At 39.0% G+C, this 23,734-nt stretch overlaps 1 long non-coding RNA gene across 1 annotated transcript in view; it reads right to left on the reverse strand.

Moving 5' to 3' along the window:
* Nucleotides 1–5,191: 5,191 nt before the first annotated feature.
* LOC310733166 overlaps nt 5,192–23,734 on the reverse strand; it is a 43,991-nt gene continuing 25,448 nt past the window's right edge. Inside the window, exons 2-5 of the long non-coding RNA XR_014535638.1 lie at nt 10,428–10,604; nt 6,594–6,704; nt 5,636–5,880; nt 5,192–5,341 (exon numbers count right to left, since the gene is read on the reverse strand). This is a non-coding gene — a long non-coding RNA (uncharacterized lncRNA). The remainder of the gene's footprint in view (nt 5,342–5,635; nt 5,881–6,593; nt 6,705–10,427; nt 10,605–23,734) is intronic.

A 23,734-nucleotide genomic window follows, 5' to 3' on the forward strand; every position in this document is an offset into this window, starting at 1 on the left:
TGGAAGTTTTTTGCCTTTCGTACATTTCTGTGTAAACTTTAGAGATAATCAGAGGTGATCTTTATCACAGTGAAACAGTATTTGCCCCTTCCTGGATTTATTTTCTTTACATATTTTTCTCACTCCAATTATTCGGATCATTGAGATCCTCCAGCACTGCTCGACTGGTACCACCTTCTCTCAGAATGAGAGGTAAGTACACTTCAAGGGTCTTCTCTATTCTGGCACAGAGGTGGTGGAATGAACTTCCCCTAGATGTCCCTGACTATCTTCAAGCGACGATTGAAGACCTACCTCTTCCTGAAACACTTAAATTAGCACTTTCCAAGTTTGTTTTGTAGAATTCAAGAGTTATATTTATATTAAGTTTGTAATCTGGCGTACCAGTGTAGATTTATCCATTGCTAGAGACTCAAAGCGCTTTTGTACGTCGCTCTGGATAAGGGCGTCTGCTAAATGCCGCAAATGTAAATGTAAATGTAAGCAAATTTTTATAAATTTACAATGATAGCCTGAGTAAATACAAATTGCAGTTTGTAAATGATGATTTTATTTATTAAGGGAAAAAATCTGTCCAAACCTTCTGTATCTGGAATAAATGGCAAATACTTGCTAAACAAAAAAGTTTCCCCCAAATAGAAATTCTCAGATAAAGTTCAGACACTCTTTTATTTTGTTCATTGTTGATGAAATCTTTTAAATGGTACACAGTCTCTCAACAATTTCTCAAAAACAGGAAGCACAAGTGACTCCATGTTACTGGCTACACAAATGGCTACATCTCTCTTGAGATGTTTTACTGATCTCTATATTCCTGGGACGTGAACTCACAACCTTCTTATTCGGAATCATTATTTTAATCACTGAACTACCACTTGACATCAGCTGAAAGTGATAGCTTAATGGATAAGGTATTGGACTGTGCTTTCGAAAGGTCATGAGTTCAAGTCCCAGCCACACCAAGCTAACTGCTCCTGGGCCCCTGAGCAAAGCATATAGCCCCACAGTTGTATTAATGAGATAAATGTAAGTCGCTCTGGATAAGGGTGTCAGTCAAATGCCATAAATGGTTGCTTGGACACATAAGCACGTTGGATTGGGTGTGAAATACAAGCAAAATAATGAGTTTGAAAGCTTGTCAATCAAATCAGCCGTGCTCTAAAATTATGTTAATATAACGGCAATAAAGTTTATAAAATAAATAAAGAGTTTTGGTTAAAACCACAACACAACTTTTGGCAACATTGGATCAAAACAAATTCCCAATGTCAACCCAACACACAGCACAACCTGCTGGATCTTCTCTCACCCTCTGGATAAACCTGCTTCGTCTTAATGCTCTTCTCCTGCTTTGCGTTTGAATCTGGTTACAAGGATTTTTATCTTGTTTGTGACATCTCACAGCAGTCCTCATGTGATGTCACATCCTGTCTGATATATTGGTTCCCAGGGAAAAAAAACAATCATTCCGGCGTCTTTATCTTTGAGGATGAAAACCAGAGCACGGCAGACATCTCTGACTTTTCCCCAGTCTGTCGTTAAGCACAATCGCCATTGCGGATATAAAAAAGGATGGTTTTTATTTGTAAAAAGCTTTCATCTTCATGGCAGGATGCCATCGAGCATGTGTGTCCCGAAGAAAAGACATAGTTCTTGTAAGAAAGAGAGAGAAAATATGTAGTCACTGCTTCAGAAAACTAGAGATGAACTAGATTCCTATGTGGTTCAGTTATTATGACAGGAAATAACCTAAGATTAAATTCATTTAACCTTATAGACATTATTAATTGTATTGTGTGTGTGTGTGTGTGTGTGTGTGTGTGTGTGTGTGTGTGTGTGTGTGTGTGTATACTGTAGAGGTTTGGTTGGTTTGTATTATGGTTGTGTAGGTCTAGTAGAAATCATCACCTTCTTATAATTCCATCTAGGTCAGGACAGATTATGAAATGTAAAGTGTTTAGAAAGTAGGAAATGAGCGAGAAATGATGTTTAAGCACAAAGTTGAACAGTCGAGTATTCAAGGCCTTTACTCAAACCTCAAGTCAAACCTTGACTCAGCCTTGACAGTCCTGGGATTTCAACTGGCATCCTTCATGACAAAGCTTTAGCCCTTCTGAGAAACCACTTCCACAAGGCCGGACTTTTTAATCACACATTGCATTTAGCTGTTACGGTTAAGTAAATGACAATGGGGTTGTGTGATGAAGCAGAGTTTCTGCATCGGAAATCTTTACAGCAAATACATTTATAAAAGTGCTACATAGTGTTTAGCCACATTTAAATATAAAAAAATGCAACTTGTCAGGTTACCAGGTATACATACACGGACCAGGCAAACCATTATGACCACCTGCCTTATATTGTGATGGTCCTCATTTTGCTGCCAAAACAGTCCTGACCTGTTGAGCAATAACACCATTCATTTCTTCAGCAATCTGAGCTACAGGAGCTTGTCTGTAGGATCGGACCACACGGGTCAGCCTTCGCTCTTCATGTGCATCAGTGGTTAACCATTGTTCCCTGCCTTGGAGCACTTTTGATAGATACAGAACAGCCCACAAGAGCTGCAGTTTTGGAGATGCTCTGACCCAGTCATCTAGCGATCACAATTTTGCCCTTGTCAAACTCGCTCAAATCGTTATGCTCGCCCATTTTTCCTGCTTCTTACACGTCAACTTTGAGGACAAAATGTTGACTTGCTGCCTAATAAATTCCATCCACTAACAGGTGCCATGATGAAGAGATCATCGGTGTTATTCACCTCACCAGTCACAATGTTATAATGTCATAATGTTATGCCTGGTCGATGTACATCCGGAAGACTTTCTCTCGGGATTATGGACAGGGACGATGTTTTCTGCAAACTACACCAGAACGTATCAAATCACATGAATTTTCACACTTGTTTCTCATTCACTGATAATTTGCACTTGTACTTGAGACTCACCTTTCAGCTCTATAGGATTATAGAAATGACCAGAATCTGAGCCGAGTTCCTGTTAACACTACAAACTTATTATTCGTTTCCTATGGTTGTTTCCTTTTTCATGTTGTAGTCACTTGATCCGAACATCCTAATTTGCATTTTATTTGTCCTTTAGCCCCTTATTGGATTCTTGGAAACTCGTGTTCTTGGGAACTCATTGATCTGTTGATGAGTGGTGTAAGTTTTCTTCGTGACATGTGTTACTCAGTTCGGAAATTCCCCGGAACACTGTGTTTTCTGCACGTCCTGCAGAGTACTTCTGATGCCCTGTTACAGATGTGACAACAATAATGTTCCATTTGCTCGGTTCTTCCTTTTTATTTGTTGGTCTGGAGTGTTGATAAATTTGGTTCGTTGAAAGCTTTTAGGGCTTTCACAGATGTTTGGACCGTGTTAAACGTTAAAGCAAGTAATACATCTGGCCTTGTATCATCTCAAATTAGAATTACAACAGACTTCAGTGATACATTTGAGTGAAAAGTAGTAAAAAAGGAGCTAAAAATGCTTATTTTCTAAATGCAAAAGTCACAAATCCACACCAAAGATGGTAAAGCTCTTTACTGCTTGTGTTTCAGGCCAAGTAAACACATAGCACAGGCCTGCAAGCAGAGCAATTACCTCAGAGAGACACACACACTTACCCACAGGGTTAACGACTTTGTGTGTGTGTGTGTGTGTGTGTGTGTGTGTGTGTGTGTGTGTGTGTGTGTGTGTGTGTGTGTTTGTCAGACACCACTCAGGAGATCAGAGAGAAAGTAACACTCATGAGAGATGCCAAATCAAAGGTGCCAGCGGAAACACTTTCCCAGAAATCCCTCTCTCTTTCTTTCGTGTCCTGTGTGGTCAAGTCCCAGCTTCTCTTCTTCAGCATCGACACAAACTAGTGGCTCGTAATCTTTCGCTCGTCCGTGAACGAGTGTCATCCTTCATTTTTGTTTGATGTGGCACTCTGCTGTCAGCAGCTCCGTACAGATAACTGCTGTTTGTTTCTGTCTTGTGGGTTTTGATGATTCTTTAGGTTTTTGTCTCTATGTGGTTTGTGTCAATCAGATGTCAATCAAAGCCGCCTGACTCCACCCATTTGGCTGGGAGTGACAGAAGGCCATACTCTTATGAATGAAAGTGAAATTGTTTCCTTTGGTTTCCATTGGTTTTAATTTTTGTAGCTAACAATCAGGCCATGAATTCAGGGCAGATTATATTGGGATCTTTTCACACAACCAGCAAAAGACTTACATTTGTAATTTTTTTACAGGTGTGCGATTAAGCGATTGAGTCTAGCAAGTCTATATAGCTTGTAGACTTTAGAAACCACTGTCCATCAGTGTTTCTTTTAGGCTCTCTATAAGGAATAGCTCAGCCTCTCTAAGGTGTCATGGCTACGGGGGGCTCTAGTCCTTTTCTCACCTCAAGAATGAGCCGCTAGGTCTTTTCCTGTAGTTTGTATATAAGTGTGTGCGAGTAAAGGTGATTTGAGGGTGTTTTGATATGAGAGCCAGAGGAATGTGCACAGGTGTGTAAGTGTGTATGTGTGTATGATTGTGTGTGTGTACATGTGTGTGCGTGTCTGAGCGAGTGTAGGGGGAGCTATGAGGTAAGCGCTCACAGCTATGAAACCATATCTGAGCCAGATTAAAAGGCATTTTCCTCTGCTCTTTTCAGCTCATCCAGGTGTTAAGTCCTGGATGTTTCTTTCCGTGTGTGTGTGTGTGTGTGTGTGTGTGTGTGTGTGTGTGTGTGTGTGTGTGTGTGTGTGTGTGTGTTTGTGTATGTGTGTGTGTGTGTGTGTGTAAGAGAGAAAGAGTGTAGCTCTGAGGCAGTGGAAGCACCCCTACATTATCTAAATATAAAAAGTGTATCAATGGTTCCCTCTCTGGTTTGTTCTATCCTGTAAAGCTTCATTGTGTCATCGCAGAGAAACATCTCGAGCTTATTGCAAGGACAAAACGATTGCCGTTTACCTATCCTGTTTACTTCCTGATAAAATATATCAGCTCCAAGGAAATGCTTTGTTTGCTTTGGCAATATATAGTTACAAAGGAAGTGCAAATACTCGTTCGTGATATATAAACCTTTTTTTTTTTTTTTATAAATAAATAAAGCGATAATTCATTCATTGTGACCTTAATAGCAATGTGAATAATGACTTTTCTTCACCTTTTTGCTTCCAGGTGCACAGTTTATTCATTAAATATTTTATTTTTTTTTTTTTTTGTGTGGAGGAGCTTATTAAGCATTCAAGGAAGGCGTCTTGTGTGCCAGCTACCGGAAAGTCTTCAGGACTTGTTTGTTAGAGATCCTGGTTAAACAAACATCATCATGAAGAGGCCTTAGAAACAGGTTCAGGATATAGTTCTGAAAAAAGCAATCAGCACAATCAGCACAATACATTATTTATAAAAAGATAATTACATTTGGCAGGCGCCTTTATCCAAAGCAACCTGGAGGGTTAAGAGCTTTATGCAAAGGCCCAAGATTTAAACTTGTGACCTTCTGAGCCAAATGTCCAAGTCTTAACTTGTAAGTTACCCTCTCCCTACACAATAATCTTTTGTTATCAGTTAGGGTTAGTGTTATTGTACAACCATGACTCTGTCTTGAGAAGGCCATCTACTAAAAAGTCAGTGACCAAGAAAGGTGTGGACCTACCACCACCATGCTTTGATGTGATGGCGTAATGGAGTAATGAGCAGTTCTAGGATTCCGCCAAACACAGTGTTTTGTGGCAAGGCTGAAAAAAAATTCAGCTGTGGCTTCATCACTCCAGGGATCCTTTGTTTATCTGTTGCCTAGACACTTTTCTATCAGGTCCTGCTTTGTGGTGCATCCAGGCGATGTCTGTCCTGTGAATAGTTCCTCGAATCTGAACCGTGAATCTCTCTAGCTGAGTCAGACTGAGGCAGGCAGATATTTACAAAAAAGGTTTTGAATAAATAGATTTGTACAGTATGTGCATTATTTTAAACAGTTTTTTTTTTGTAAAATCAGGTCTCACATTTACTGAGTTATGGATGTCCTGGATGTGTAATGTAGCAAATTGTTTCTTTCACACACACTCATGTTATAAACACACTGATAAGACAACTTTCAGCTCCTAAGAACTTTTATCCCTGTAGCATACTGTACTTGTAGGGTGCATCATGATGTGGTTTGGCAAGCAGAGCCTTGGAACACCTCCAGGAGGTTTCATGAAACAGTGCTAGATAACCTCTTGTTCTGTCATTCAGTCAACCTGCAACTTGGTTTCAATCTGGCAGACATTTCCGAAGCATCGTGTGCCAATCCTTCAACCCTCAACCCCAGATCTCTGGACATACACCAAAAGACATACACCAAAGTAGAAAAAGAGTGCTTTTTGGAAAAACCAAACGTTGTTTGGTTTTTCCAAAAAGCACTCTTTTTCTACTTTCTAGGACATGACTTGAAGTGGACCAAGAGCTCCATCCAAATTTCTTCCGATTTCTCTTCGCCATCCCCTTATTTCGTTCCTGACTTCTTTTCCACCACTTGCATTATTTTTTCCCTGGCAGCATTGTCTCATTTCATAGTTCGGTTTTGGGTAAACACTGAGTGACAGTGAAATTGTGTGTGTGTGTATGTGAGCTACCTCAGTGGTGCTCCTCTGTTCTGGCTAATCCAAACACAACTTCAGAGGGAGAAGCTCTCCGCATGTGGCTGCATGAAAGGGAGCGGCGAGCCTCGGGTGAAGAGACAACATCTGAGAAGAAAAAAAAGGAGGGAAAAAAAAACCAGAACACCTCCCTGTATCTCGGCCCATGCCGAACTTCAGGAAAATGCAAAGAAAAAAAAAGGCTTGTGTACGTATGCAAATGCCTGCAGCGCCTGTCTCTGCTCTTCAGCTTCCAAACACAATCTGTCAATTATGGCGTCCACAGGATTAGCTGATGCTTTGAATCACATCATCAGAATATTCACTGGGTTTTTTCATTTTTTTTTTGGAGGGGGTGAAAGTAGAAAGGCTGTCTATAATGCATAAATTACACACACTGAGCATTACTTCAGGTTCGGTTGAAGAATCTTAATCTGAATGCAGTGCTCAAACTTTCCAGGGGCTGGAATCAAAAGTGCTAATACCTCTTTGCAAGAATAATAATGTTTTGTGCATTTGTCGAAGCTGTAGAGCTTTAATCAACTCTTGAACATTGGGTTTACAGAATATACAGTATCTCACAAAAGTAAGTACATTTCAGCAACCATTTTATTATATTTTCTTAAATACTATAGCAATGAAACTTGGATATACTTTGGAGTAGTCAATGTGCAGCTTGTACAGCAGTACGGATTTACTGTCTTCTGAAAATAACTCAACATACAGCCATTATTGTCTAAATAACTGCCAACAAAAGTGAGTACACCATAAGTGAACATGTTAAAACTGTGTCCAGAGTGTCAATATTTTGTGTGATCACCATTGTTATCTTGCACTGCCTTAATCCTCCTGGGCATAGTATTCACCAGAGCTGCACAGGTTGTTGCTGGGATCCTCTTCTATACTACTATACAAGCTGCTTATTACTCTAAAAATATATCCAAGATTCATTTCTCTTGAGAAGATATACTAAAATGGTTGCTGAAATGGGAGGGGTGCACTTACCTTTATGAGATACTGTAATTGCATTGATTTTTGTACTTGATTTAAGTATAGTAGTGTTTTTGAGTTATTTAACCCATTTAATTCAAGTGACCAGTATAAAAGTTAATAGATTTTCACCACTAAAATATATTTTCACTTTATGGAGAACAATGGTCCTAATGGAAAGTTAATTTTGGTCACCATTTCAATTTGTCACTGCATCCCTCCATTTCATACCGATCTGTAATTTCTCTTGATGCAGTGATGGTACCATGAGAGCTGCATCTTTCCCCCCATTAATGTCCATCTTTTACCTGAGAATGTGCATTTTACAGGAACAATAAACTAGTAGCTCAGTAGTTAAGGCTCTGGTTACTGATTGAAAGTTTAGGACTTTAAACCCCGTTATTGCCAAGCTGCCATTTTTCGGCCTTAAACGAAGCCCGTAACACTCTGGGCTTCAGGGGTGATGTATCATGGCTAAATTTGTGCTTTGACTTCAGCTTCCTAATATCGCTGGAAATATAAAGAAGGCATGTTGCTGTGTTGTAATATATATGTGACAAGTAAAAAGTCTCCCTTTTCCGCAATGTAGATTTTAACACTCTTCTCTAATTACAATGGGGACATGATAGTTCAGTGGTTAAGGCTCTGGGTTACTGACAGGAAGGTAGGGGTGTAAGTCCCAGCATTGCCAAGCTGTCACTCCTGGGGCCCCTCGAGCAAGGCCCTTAATCATCTGTGCTAAAGGGGTGCTGTATGATTGCTAACCCTGCACTTTGAGCTTAACTTCTTAATAATGCTGGCATATGCGAAGAAAGAATTTTGGCCTTGGAAACATTTCCAGGAACTTTAGGTGCATCTTTTAGTAGCTCAGTGGTCAAGGGTCTGGGTAACTGATTGGAAGTTTAAGCCCCAGCACCTTCAAGGTGTCACTGTTGGACCCACCCTCTCCGCTCAGGAACGCTGTATAATGGCTGATCATGTGATCTGAACCCAGTTTCTAACAAGCTGGGATATTTTTTACAAAACAATTACGGTGCTGTACTGTAAAAGCCTCTTTCTTTCTTTCTTTCTTTCTTTCTTTCTTTCTTTCTTTCTTTCTTTCTTTCTTTCTTTCTTTCTTTCTTTCTTTCTTTCTTTCTTTCTTTCTTTCTTTCTTTCTTTCTTTCTTTCTTTCTTTCTTACAAACAGAGAAATAGGGACCAGTTTTAGTTAGCTCTAATAACCTTTTTAGTTCCTGCTTTTAAAAAGGTATTTAAAGACCCGAAGTGATTGATGTGGAGTTTTCTTTACAAACTAGCCAAGCCTATTACATACCAAAAATTAATAAATAAAACAAAAAGAGGAGGTGCAGCACATCCGGTAAAAACAGAGCTTTTCTTCTAGGCTTTGTCAGGCAAGTCAAAAGTCAAGTAATTGTTTCTTTGTACATTTTGGTAAAAGCATACAAGTCCCAGCGTTGGCTAAAGGTTCCTCCTACATGCCGTATTCAGCTTGTCAACAAAGCTCTATTAAAGTAATATACTTATATAACAAAGCAACAACAAAAGAAAAGCTTAGCTATAATGTTGTTTTATAAGGTATGAAGGGTTTTTTTTGTGTGTGTGAGCTGTAAACATAGCTGCATTTTGATCTTTATTTTAATTCCTGCATGCTAAATTGTAGAGAAAACAAGACAGTACAACTCTGATCATGATTCAAAACTGTCCAAATCGAAGCAATTGTGGTTTCCAAATGTAATTCTGATGTCATAGTTAAATTTTTCATCACGTTTGATTGTTACGGAAACAAGCACAGGGGATTTGGTTGTGTCTTTAGAACTGTATGACCAATATGTCCCTCAGGAGAAAAAAGAAGTCCCAAGCAATGACAAGGAAACAGAGACCAGGAAGAAAAGAGAGAGAGAGAGAGAGAGAGAGAGAGAGAGAGAGAGAGAGAGAGAGAGAGAGAGAGAGAGAGAAAGAGAGAGAAAGAGCACCAGAAATCAATGGAGCAAATATCGCTGCAGGCTCGCACAGTTTTATCTGCCTTTGAACGCGTCAGCTTTAATTTGGCTTTGATCTCAATTTGCTGCCGTATACGGATCTCCGTCTCTCCTCAATGAGGGCTGGAGAGGAAGGTTTTTCTACCGGATTTTCATCTTCTCAAGCACTGACTTTTTATCTTCTCCCTTTCTTGTTCAGTCTCTCGCTTCAGCTCTAGAAAAAAAAGCCCTTCCAAATTTGGAATCAGTTTTTGCATGTTTAATTTGCTCAGGATGGACTGAGGGGGGCTCACCGCAATTCAGCTCTTAAGGACACCAATTAGATATAATTTGACACCCTAAACTTGTCTTGTAGTCAGATATTTAGGTTAAATTTTTCTAAATTAAATTGTAAAAAATTTTTTCTAATACATTCTGGATTTTAACCCTTGACCATTTTAACCTCAGGCATATGACAAGTGGCAAACAAAGTGTTCTGACTCAGACTTTCGGTACTCAGCGAACTCAGGGTCATGTTTGATGATCCTGCTGTCGGATGCCAGTTGCGGCCTGTGAACCTTTCAACCATTCACCAGCATGTTTTTTTGGTTCGATGTCGCATCCTGTGTGAGTCATCCGGACAAACACGATCCCATACACTATCATACACATCATTCTGGGCTTTCAAGCCTCAGTGGACCAATTTTCTAGCCTATGTTTATATTACTGTACAAATATTAACCTTGGCACAGTGGCTGAGCTGAATTAATGCAGATTTAGTGCACATACAGTATGCGATATGTTTGACACTCAGCAAGACTGGGTGCGAAAACTCATTATACATTACAACTTATTATAACTAATCCTTATATATAAAGTACCTCGATATTGCACTAATGCTTAGTTTTTGTCTCTTTCCTTTTCATTCTGTCTTTTATATATGTGGACACGGGTCTTCCAGACACAACAGTTGGCATACAGCACAGCTGGTCAGGTTCTCATCGACACCCCTCCGGCACCACTTCTTCTCCCTCTTGCCTCGTCTACCTCCATCTCATCTGACAGAGATGGATAGAGAGAGAGAGAAAGAACAATAGAGAGAAAGCAAGAGACAGAGAGAGTAAGGATCACATAGAGCAAAACATAATGAATGTTTAAACTTAGGAAATTTTAAGAAAAACTTAAGGTCATTTTGAATTTTATGGCTAAACCACGTCTCAAAGAATTTAGGACGGGGCAACAAAAGAAAGGTAAGTGTTATTAAAATTAAACAGTTGAAGAAACATTGAAGGTTGAAGGTTAATTGACAACAGGTCGGTAGGATGATTGGGTATAAGTGATCTCTAATATCTTAGAGAGGTACTTATTTAAAGAAGTAAAGATCGGCAGAGCTTCACTAATCTGTTAAAGACTGTGTTTACAATTTGAAGAACAATTTCAGAATAATGTAAAGGGACAAGGGCAAAAATCGATGCCCATAATCTTCAGGCCCTCAGTCGGCATTGCATCTAAAACAGTCATGTAATGGAAATCTCTGCATGGGCTCTGCCTAAATCTCCTTTATGCAAAGAAAAAAACATGTGTGAACATGATCCACCATCCTCTCTGGGCCAGAGCTCATTTAAAATGTACTAAGGCAAAGTGGAAAACTGTTCTGTGGTCAGACGAATTAATGGTTTTATTTATTTTTGGCAGCTATGGACACCATGTCCTCCAAACTAAAGAGGAAAAAGATCATCTCGCTTGTTATCAGCACCCAGTTGCAAAAGCCACATCTCTGACGAATGGCGTGTGATGGGAGTGCATTATAGCCTGTGGAATGGGTAGCTTACAGTTTTAAAAATGCCCCATCAATGCTGAATGTTATATACAGGTTTTAGAGAAACAAATGCTTTCACACAAGGCCTTGCCTACTTGAGCATGACAATGCTAACTGCATACTGTATCTATTACTATAGTATGACTTCGTAGTAAAAGAGTCCAGGTGATGAACTGGTCTGAATGATGTCTAGACATTTTTGAAAACATTTGGCGTATCATCTTGACCACCATTGTGTGTGTGTGTGTGTGTGTGTGTGTGTGTGTGTGTGTGTGTGTGTGTGTGTGTGTGTGTGTGTGTGTGTGTGTGTGTGTGTGTGTGTGCGTGTGTGTGTGTTTATGCAAGGTGACTAGGATCAGTGATGATTTCTACACAATAGAGGTTTATACTTAAAGCTCTAAGTTTTGTGTGTGTGTGTGTGTGTGTGTGTGTGTGTGTGTGTGTGTGTGTGTGTGTGTGTGTGTGTCTATTGGGGTTGTCTGAGTGCTCGTTGCACAGAAGAAGACAGAAGAGAAGAGTGAGGGATCTCTGGCAGAGAAAGGCCAGCGTTCTCACTGAGGAGAATGGAGAGGAGTCTAATCTAATTTAGGAGGAGATTGTGTGCGTCTGTGTGAACTGTGGGAATAGTACGTGAAGGCCCTCCGCATGAATGGATCCTCCGGAGCCAAAATCAGCAGGGTGTCCCCATATCCCCTTTTTTTTTTATCCCTCTCTCTTTCTCATTCTTTCTCTCTCATCTTTCTATCCCTCACTCCCTCCACCCCCCTTACCCGCTGCTGAATCCAGTCCTGGCACTCAAAGAGGGATTAGAGAAAAGAGAGCAAGAAGAGAGAGAGAGAGAGAGAGAGAGAGAGAGAGAGAGAGAGAGAGAGAGAGAGAGAGAGAGAGAGAGAGAGAGAGAGAGAGAGAGAGAGAGAGAGAAAGAGAGACTCCTTCCTGATTAGCGATTCACACTCAAGTGCCCTTACAAGGACCTCGGGTAGTTTTCAATCACTTCATTATCTTTTAGGAACACACAAGCGATCTATTTGATTAATTTACTCCTCTAACCTTGGGTCACCTCTGTAATCTGGGACACACTAGGACCAGCGACACATCAACCATCTGGTGACGTGATATGTTTGCAAACTCTTTAATTTCGTATTTAGCTAGTACTCTATTCCAAGAGTCTTTCTTAGGGCAGGAGTGGCATGGATATATATATATATATATATATATATATATATATATATATATATATATATATATATATATATATATATATATAAATTCAATATCATGGTCTTGAGTACATCAAAGTTCATGTTTTCAAAGGGGACGACTTTAAAGGAACAGTTTGGCCGAAAATTAATTTTGCACAGCCAGGACGTGCTTGGCGTCTGGAGTTTGGGGTTTGCTTTATTTCTCGCGTGTTGTACTTAAGAAACGGTTTAGAAAAAGGCCAGTATATGGACGTTATTTATCATATTCACAATCGATATTTACTATAAAGGGATCCAAATCAAGAACAAATCACTTCTATTGTAAGTTTGTCTCCAGGGTTTCGAGTCTGATCCCGAAAGACCGGCTTTCTTGTTTGTTTTCAGCTTTGTGATGTCCTTTAAGCCCTTTCTGGAGAAACCACTTTGCCACGTGCTGTCAGAAGCCTTTAAGAATACATTGTTGAGAGAAAATTTAAGGATGCCTAAACTTTTGAAGAGAACTGTCCTGTGTAATAAAGAACATCGCACTGTACCAGAAATAACATTATCAGTAATATAGAGCACATTATTACATCACACTAGAGATGATAAGATTCACAGATTGGCATCAGTGCATCGGCAGAAAAGTTAATGACGTGATGCATCGATTTTAAAAAAGTGTCAGAGGATAAAAGTTTTGCGCTGCATCGTTTTTGAACATATTTGCATCAGTAAAATCCTATTTACTTATTTATAATTATTAGTAGATGTGCTATACTTTGATTATTTAGAAAGTAACCAATAATTTGTGGCCAATCATTTATATGTAGATTAATTTCTTCTCGCCAAACTTTCTCAATCGCGTTCTCTCGGCACCACTGCTGCTACGTGAATATGACGTATTACAACACTACGGAGACCGAGGCGTGTCCTGAGAGAATATAGATTAACATGGCAGAGGTAGAGCTGCATCTTCTTGGATACATTTCTTTTTTGCAGTTTGTAAAAATGCCATGTTCCAGAAGACAGGAAGAAAGGAAGGAAGTAATTTAATGATTTGCTGTCTGAAGTAAAAGCGAATGATCTGTACCATATTCAATTAAATAGCCTTATATTTCTTTCCATTGGATAGTTTGGCATTGAATCGAAACGTTTCGAATCAAATCGAAATCATGTTACTGCATAGTAATGGGGTGAATCATATATGCTTCGAGATGTGAAACCCATTGGCGTCAGTTAAGGAGATACATATCCCTACATCACAATAGCTTCTGCTGCAATAGCTTCCGCCTATTAGGTCTTGCTGAATGATGGACAGTTGAAAGCAGAGCTCAGTAGTTAAGTGTTATCGCTTCGGAGAGCACCGTGTGTTTGACACAGTCTATGAAGTCATCTGTTTACACACCGCATGATGGAAAGGCTCATCCATCTGCTCCTCGGTTTCAACCCTGTGCTGTTTCCGGGCTGATTGAGAAATTCTTTTACAGTGAGTTTGTCAGTCTGAGAAATTAACTCGAATAGATAAATCACTATTAAAACCAGGATTCACGTAAAAAAACTCGAGTGCAGTAAACCTTTGATCATGAAGTATGTCAATGGTTTAATAACAACGTGTCTATTTATGAAATATAATCATAACACTAGACGGCATTTATGAGCTTGGACTGACACCAAAGCCATGCCTCATTGAGATAGGCAAATAGTCTACAGAGCAAAAGGGATCAGGATAATAGATTGTCTTTATTTACAGAGACAGATATTAGATAATAAATTATTTTTAAAAAGATTTGTATAAGATTTTTGGTTGTTGCTGCGTTTTAGGCTTTAATAAAACCAGACGTGCCAGAATGCGTTAAAGACAAAATAAAATACAGTAGAGACAGTTAAAAAAAAGTTGGACAGTTTGACCTTTTACACAAAAGGGGACAATTAGAAGACATTAATAAATGATCTGTTGTTGAACCTTGAAAAATGCATGTCCTCGCTGAATGTAGCACACGTTTGAAGTAGTCGAGGGCTTAAATGATTCATAGGGGAGAGCAGGAGAGAGTTTCCTCCGCTTAACTGACGCATTTTTTTTATCGCCTATCGAAAATGCAAAAATTCCTTGAGAGGAGAGGAGAGGAGAGAAGAGGAGAGGAGAGAAGGAGAGGAGATGAGAGGCCCATAGTAAACAGATTAAGCTCCTGTCCCTCCCATACGTTTAATCAACATGCCCTTTCAGTCTGAGAGCACAATATGAAACATGGGCAAAATCCACCACCGCTACCAGCCCCCAACACACACACACACACACACACACACACACACACACACACACACACACACACACACACACACACACACACACACACAAATAATTTGGAACCTATGCATGCAAAGTCAATAGTCAGACTATCTGACGCAAAACATATTAACTTCACTGTTGTCAGTAGTGTGTGTGTGTGTGTGTGTGTGTGTGTGTGTGTGTGTGTGTGTGTGTGTGTGTGTGTGTGTGTGCGTGTGTGTGTGTGTGCACGTGTGTCTGGTGCATGTGTGTTAGAACCAAAAGAAATATAGAATAGAATAGAATAGAATAGAATAGAATAGAATAGAATAGAACATTCCAGGTCAGTATAAAGTGATCATACAAATCCACAGAGATGATGAAAGTATTTTCTAAAGCAAGGCAAAGTGAAAATACACTTCGAACAATTTTTAAATTATAAAAAATAAGTTTTAATGTAAAAGTCTAAGTTTTTAGATACTAGCAGTAAATTAGTGTCTCTTCCATTAACTGCAGGTCTCACAAAAAAAGAGTAAAAAAAAATTCTACCTAAGTAAAAGTACTGTTACTTTAATGGAATTGATAGAATTTGATAGAATAGAATTTATTATTGTACAATAAAGTTATCAGTCTAAAAACAGCAGGGGTTGAATTCTAGTTCAAAATGGATAAGGAGACATAAATCTCAGATTAGTTGTTTATAATTAAATTATCACCTGTACAAGTTAAAGTACAATAAATAAATAAATAAATAAATAAATAAATAAATAAATAAATAACACTACAGTCTATGCACTTTTGCAGCAAAAAAACATAGTCATAATGTTATGAGAGAAATCACCAATGCAGATTCAGAATTCAGACAGTGAGCAAACGCATTGAAACACTTTGAACCGCGTCTGCATCATCAGTGTCTGTCTTTTCTGTCTCCATATTTTCTTCTGAGTTTAGCGCATTTGCTCTCTGCCCGCCAATCAGTGTAGTAGTTTCCGCTGCGCAATTGCTTTTCCGCTTGCATAATTTTTATTAATTAATTTTTTGTACTTAAAAACAAATATGATTTCAAAAGTAGTTAAGTACAATACTAAGAACAAAATATACGTAAGAAAACGTAAAATACAGATTTTAAATACTACTTTAAATATTAGAGTACACAAAAAAAAAACACTACTCAATTACAGGAACACAAGTAAATATAAGTTGTTACTTTCCACCTCTGGCTGTAGTAGTGGTTGAGATCGAAGAGAAATGTAGGGAAAAATCTGAAGATTATAGTCCAATATTTAGTATGTTATTTTATTCAAAATGTGTGTAACCTGGTGCTTTACTTACAATATTTTCTCATCTTTCGTATCAAGACTTTTCACCTTTTGGATGTTGTGTTTGCATGGGGCCCTGACCATCTTCAACAGCAGTTCCCAGTCACAATATCTCCAATCATGCTGGAACCCTGTCTACTAGGGTCCATGAGCAAAATTATTTAACCACTAAAAAGTTCAGATTTGTGCGCAAATTCAACTCACTTTTGCCCATAAAAGAATCAAATTAAATAATGAAATTTAGGCTTCAATGGAGCAATATAGGCTTTCACCAAATGCAGTTAATTGTCAAAAACATGCTTAGTGTCCTATATTATGCACCAATGCTTTTACACCGGAGCTTTAAGTTTTAATCATATAGAGCATTTTGCTGATCGACTGCATTTGTCATTAATTTGACTTTGATTTTATTTCTCTCACTTTTTTTTTCTAGTCAAGAGACAAAGGTTCTCTCCATCCAGGTTATCTCCTCCATCATAGCATTTTAAGATTTTTGCAAAAAACAGGATTGGGGAGAAAAAAAAACATATGCTTCAGGGGGAAAAAATAACTAATAAGATTTCCATTCATTTTGACATTTATCTATATTCCCGAAAGGGCCCGGGGAAGCCTTCTTCTTTTTTCACCCCTCCATTCTTTCATCCATGGTTAAATATGTAAATACAATGTTTAAAGTCATTCTTCAAAGGGGAACAAAAGAAGAAAGGGGTCTGACAGAGTGTGCGTGTATGTGTGTGTGTGGGGGGGGGTCAAAAAAGATAGCGAGGGGAAAAAGTTAGAGAGAGAAAGGGAGAGAGAGAGAGAGAGAGAGAGAGAGAGAGAGAGAGAGAGAGGGAGAGAGGGAGAGAGGGAGAGGGGTCGCTATAAAATGCTTTCCTTTCTCCATAACGTTAGCCAGAGGGGGGCCGCCTGCGGGCCGAGACGAGCAGCAGGGGTGCGAGCGGCCGCCATAGAATAACACATCGCTCACAAAAAACATGAAATATCTTTTCAGCCTGATCCATCAAAGCGCTGCCCCTCAATCCCTTTTTCTTTATTAGTTACAGAATTATCCCACACTTTCTGATTTGCTTCACAGCCAAAACCCAGCTAGCCATCGCTAGTTGAAACGAGGTAAAGGTAAAGGGTGGGTTTGTGTGCAGCAGAGTGAGCAAAAAAAAAAGAACAGAAGATGCAGGGAAAAAAAGCTGAAAAACAGAAAGATGGGTGTTGCCGATCACTTTTTTTCATTCTTGGTTTAAAAGGAATCCCCTTGACCAGCAAAGCAACCATAAAAGAGTGAGCAGGTGATAAACCATATGAGACAAAACACATTTTAATGGAGGATGCTAGCACACTGGAGGCTACTGGATCTGCTACCCCTTGACCACCCTAACACCTATGGTGCCAGAATTCAAATATATTGACACCCTTGCTGCTGATTTTTGGTAAAAAATCTGCTTCTGCAATATAATAAAAGTCCCTTCCTGTATTGCCTTGAATAAATTCGTCCGAAATTGTATTTGAAAATTGGAAATACATTTCCTGATACGTGCAGGTCCACAGCCATCAATCTACTAAGTGTTGAAAAAGTTCTTGGCTTTCGCCCATGTTGACGGATGACAGAATGGCGGGTGTGACACGACGCAACAGAATTTCCCTTTGAGTCACGCTTGACAATTTGTTCTTATTCTTAAGGGTTGTCTATATAAACGTTTATTTTTCACACGTCTTGTTTGCTTGTACTCGTGCCAATAATTCTGCAGTTCACTGTATGCTTTGGTTCGGCTAGGGTGAATAGGGAATTGCTTAATCCCAAACAAATGAGGATGTGAGAAAAACAGGGTAATATTCTTCAACCAATCACATGGAAGACGGAATTTTATTTTATCATATTCTCATCGAAAACCTACGACTTTTCTTTTTACTCTACAGAAAGCTTTCAGTAACAGAAAGTCGTGGATGTATGGAAGTCCCAAGAGGCCATGCATTACGATATTTTTTTTCTTAGTTGTTTTCTTGCAATCACGACTGAGTTGTTTTCCCATGATCAAGACATTAATTTTTTCACCATAACAAAAGTTGTTTTCTCGTGATCACGACATTACAAAAGGTTTTCTCATTTTCGCATAATCCTGACATAACAGATGTTGTTTTTGTTGCCAGGTGCCAGTTTCCTTTCATTTAGGCATTATAGGGGATCTGCCACAGCCCTAGCGGAAGCCGAGGTCAACAAAGAGGCGGGGTTTCGAGTATTAAAGCACCGTCGCAAAGGAAGGAAAAGGAGGATGATATAGAGAGAAGCAGAATCCTGAAGCTTCTACATACCCCCACGTAGAAGTTTTTCTGTTTAGACACACTAGGGTTAGAGGCGAGTGCCACCCGGTGTATTTTTGGGCAGGTTAGGATGTACATAGCAGGAAAGTTGTTTTGTTTTGTTCTTTGTTTTGGCACCGTCACCGAGTCCACCTCAGCGATTCACTATTTCAAGTTTATTGATCTTGGCTGTTTGCTTCTTTCTTTTGTTTGGTTGAATATAATCCTGTCCCTTGCACATGTAATTTTGTATTATACACTAGAAAGTAAAGTGAAAGAAAAACTAAAACTGGATCTCAGTTATGTCCTTCCTTCCAACATCCCTCACAAAAACACTAAATATGTTACTTCCCTACAAAGTATCAAAGTACCAAAGGATCAAAGGATCAAAGTAATGCAATCATTCATGCTGTTGCGATGATGCTGCATCTAGAACATGCTCTAATACCGGATACACAGAACAAAGTCCTGATCTCGAGAAAACATCTCTTGTTATATGTCAAGATCACGAGAAAACTAAGTCGTGTTAACAAGAAGACTTTTTTTATGCCGAGAAATTTTATTCGTGATTATGAAAAAACAAGAAAAAAGTATTATAATGCATGGCCACCTGAATGAGCTCCAATGAGTTCAATCAAAAATAAGTTTCTTCATTTGGTCTTGTGAAAACATTGTTATAGAAGAAAATAACTTCAATCCAATTTTACATTTGAGAGTGAGATGAACCTAATAAACCACAAAGAGCTTTTTGACCCAGCTTGATCAGGGATGCCAATATTTCTGAACTTGTCTGAAGGAGCATGACAAGGAGCCGTTTCCAAAACTACAGTGACACCAATAAAATCACAATGCACCACTTTTTTTTTTTGATGTTTTGATGAGCAAAACTTTGCACCTCAGGAGTTTAATAAATAGCAGAGACCAAATATACAGTACAGACCAAAAGTTTGGACACACCTTCTCATTCAAGGAGTTTTCTTTATTTTCATGACTATGAAAATTGTAGAGTCACACTGAAGGCATCAAGGGCTATTTGACCAAGAAGGAGAGTGATGGGGTGCTGCGCCAGATGACCTGGCCTCCACAGTCACCGGACCTGAACCCAATCGAGATGGATTAGGGGTGAGCTGGACCGCAGAGTGAAGGCAAAAGGGCCAACAAGTGCCAAGCATCTCTCGGGGAACTCCTTCAAGACTGTTGGAAGACCATTTCAGGTGACTACCTCTTGAAGCTCATCAAGAGAATGCCAAGAGTGTGCAAAGCAGTAATCAAAGCAAAAGGTGGCTACTTTGAAGAACCTACAATATGACATTTTTCAGTTGTTTCACACTTTTTTGTTATGTATATAATTCCATATATAATTCCACACGTGTTAATTCATAGTTTTGATGCCTTCAGTGTGAATCTACAATTTTCATAGTCATGAAAATAAAGAAAACTCTTTGAATGAGAAGGTGTGTACAAACTTTTGGTCTGTACTGTATGTGCTAGGCAAAGATCAGAAGTTTGTCTAGTTGGGTCCTCGTGTCCTGGAGTTGTAAACAGTGTAACTCTTCGTCTCAAACAACACACTCGACGATCATCACAGGACTGTTTGTTAATACTGAGGACTATCAGTGAGTCCAGATTTGCAGAACGGAAAAACAATAAAACAGGGTCCTAAACTTCTAAACAAAACTACTGCTTTGTTTTTTATATTTATTTATTTTTTTAGCACATCCCTGGCCATTGGGTTTGCATGGCTTATGGGAGTCTGGCTTTTATTAGTTGTTTTGTTCGAGAAAACGGGTAATATGCAACAAAACAGTTACCATCTGCAGAAATTTGTTCAACAAAGACACACGATGCCTCCATCCATCACAAATACATTTTCATTCACTTGCTCTGGACTGAATTTTGCCGCACGCCATCATTATTAAGCCTCGTGTCAATTCAAAGGATGACATACCATAGAGGGTTATAGACTTTGTTTGTGATTACAAGCAGGGCTGAAACTGGTTATATGACGCTAAAAGGTTCGGGAGCACACCCACATTTCACATTTCCTCCTAACAAACACACCATACATAGCAGCAGTGATCATTAGACAGCTAATCCTTCTATCAGTTTACTCTGACTGAGGATCATCAGAGCTGGCAGCCATGCCAGGGTTAATGCCCTGTGAGCAAAGATCGAGCCCTGGCACGCCAATCCCCCCCAAAACCGGCATGAAACGCGGCTGAATCAACTCGACCTAGACTGAAAGGGCTTTGTCTAAGAGCTCATCCTGCAGGCATTTTTTTTCCTCCTGTGAGAATTCGTAACGACGAAGGGGAAAGAAGAGAAAAACCGCCATAGGTTAAGAATGCCTCCTATGTAATGACACGCCTGCGTCTCATCAAGAGGCCATGCGCTGTATTTCTGAAAAGGGCAAAATTTCACTAATTCATTCGTTGCAGTGCACAAAGCCATGCGATTCAATACAGAACAAATGTCAACTGTTAGCAAATGATAATGGAGTTAATAGAATTTCATATTAGAAAAGATAAGAGTTTTCTATGCGCGTATGTCAGCATATACAATTTCTAAGTATAATATAGTAACCAATGGAATCATAGACAGCATTCTGTGGTGTGATTAGTGTCACTTTCTCACGTGTTTCAGTTTTGTATGAATTCATGTAAAAATTACTTTTGAAGTATCATTCACCAGGAAAATATAACGATTGATAACCGACCGGTTATCAATCAAGATCGATCGGTGTTTTCTTTTTTGTGATGTTTAGATCACAGTGAATCAGATTCTGGATATCCAGTATTCGGATGGGCATAAGGTGAGATATATGATGTGATACCCGTTTGAAGCAGGGTGCAATACACACACTTATTTGCATCTCGAGACTGTTGCAATGCTAATCCCTGAAGAAAATAAACAAGTGAAGATCATATTGATGGGATTTTTTTTACATTCTTTCATTCATACTTTTGTCTCTCGCCATCTTTCTCTTACCTGCTTCCATGTTGCTATGCAATGGTTAAGGATTTGGGTTACTAATCAGACCACTCTTGTGGCCCTTGAACAAGGCCCTTAACCCTCTGTGCTCCAGGTGCATCACTGGGAATAAATGTGAAGAAATATTTTCACTGTACAAGCATAAGGTACCTCATCCAAGTGTCTCGCTTCCAGTCTCTTTCTCTTTCTTACTCAAATACAATAAGTTGATCAATCAGTCTCTCTCTCTCTCTCTCTCTCTCTCTCTCTCTCTCTCTCTCTCTCTCTCTTTTTTTCTCTCTCCCTCCCTACTTACTTCTATCTTACTTCTATATCTTTTCTTCTTTGTCTCTCTGTTATTTATTAGTATACTACGTGCAGGTAAATTAGACTTCTTACATTTCAAATACAATACATGTTTTTTTTTTTCATTTTTATTCTCTTTTTCCTCCTCTCTCCTTCTCTCAGACATGCTATTAATCCATATGTGACTATTAGGTAAATAAATCTAAATCTACACCTGATATATTTGCATTCTCTCTTTCTGTTATGGAGAAAGGAAGGCATTTCACGGCTCTCTCTCTCTTACTTTCTCTCTCAAACTTCTTTCCTCTCTCCCCCCATCCCCCTGCTTTCTCTCTCAGTCAGGGTATTATTGGTAAATTATTTATAAGAAGCTTATCCTACAAGTTAATACCTCATTTACTGTATACCTGCCGTTAGATGCATTATCCTGTTTTTGCACCTGTCATCTATAGTTCTCGTACAATCCTTACACGGTCTAATGCCTCTCTCTCTCTATCTCTCTCTCTCTCTCTCTCTCTCTCTCTCTCTCTCTTTCTCTCTGTCTGTCTTTCATAGTCGTTTTATTATTCGCTATATTAGTTATAGGTAAATCATCTTATAGGCTAAGCCCTGTAGGAGGTGGGGGAAGTGGTAGCTCATTGGTTAAGGTGCTGGGTTAGTGATCAGAAGGTCAGGGGTTCGAGCCCCACCTCTGGGGCCTCTGAGGAGGGCCCCTAACCCTCAGTTTTTCAGGAATGCTGCATCATGGCTGACCCTGTGCTCTCACCCAAGCTCCCAACATCACTGGACTGCACACCTTAACAGTGATGGAACTGTAATGAATGGATATTCAGTGCCACACAGATGAGAATGGGTTCTCTTTTGAGTCTGGTTCCTCTCAAGGTTCTTCCTCATGCCACCTCAGGGAGCATTTTCTTGCCACAGTCACCACTTGCCTCCTCATTAGGGAGACACTTATTGTTAAAAACAATAACAATTCTAAAAATACAAATCTATACATTCTTTTATTACCAGTGGATTTCTCCAAAGCTGCTTTGAGACAATCTCCATTGTTTGGAAGTGCTCTACAAATCCAAATGAATTGAACTGAATATTCAAAGAAAGAATTTCTCTGTACTGTAATATACATGTGACAAGTATAAAGCACCTTTCACCAACTGTAACCAACAATAAACCATTGGATGCCTTGTATTCATTTGAACCCTTAGTTTACATACTCTCTCTCTCTCTCTCTCTCTCTCTCTCTCTCTCTCTCTCTCTCTCTCTCTCTCTCTCTCTCTCTCTCTCACTTCAGTCCAGTTCACAGATGTTTTATTAGCACGACTGGTTTAACAATGATGCCAAAACTGAATATAACACAAACTAAACGAACAATTAAAACATATAAAGAAATAGAAATAAAGTAAAAAAATAAATGCTAATATCAAACAACAACAAAAAAAAAAGAAAAAAAAAAAAAAGGGGGGGGGGGGGTCGGGCTTGGTTCCAATCACTATCTTTCTCTATTTTTCCCTCTCATTTTTAATGTATTGATTATAGGTCACTTATGGACACCTCAAATCCCTGAATGCATTGTATTTATACATTTCACCCACCATCTTTAGTTTTAGGAAAAATGATCTTTTTCATAAATATGATCTTCCTCTCTTTTTCTTTATCAGTCTTTTACCTATATGTAAATTTGCCTACAAGCTAATACCTCATACCCCTACAGATTTTATTAGTACTTTCATTTTCTTTCATTCTCTCACTTAATTTCTCTCTCTCTCTCTCTCTCTCTCTCTTTCTCTCTCTCTCTCTCCTATTAATCTCTAAGTTATTCATCAGTCTATTACTTATAGGTAAATATGTCTACATGATAATAACTCTTACCCCAGCTGCTGAATGAACAGATTGTATTTGTACTTTCATTCTCTCTCTCTCTCTCTCTCTCTCTCTCTCTCTCTCTCTCTCTCTCTCTCTCTCTCTCTCTCTCTCTCTATTATTCTATTTTTCTTTTTTAAGTTATTTATTATAGGTAAATTATAGGTAC

The sequence above is a fragment of the Silurus aristotelis genome (genome assembly GCF_946808225.1).
Source record: "Silurus aristotelis genome assembly, chromosome: 11".
NCBI lineage: Eukaryota > Metazoa > Chordata > Actinopteri > Siluriformes > Siluridae > Silurus > Silurus aristotelis.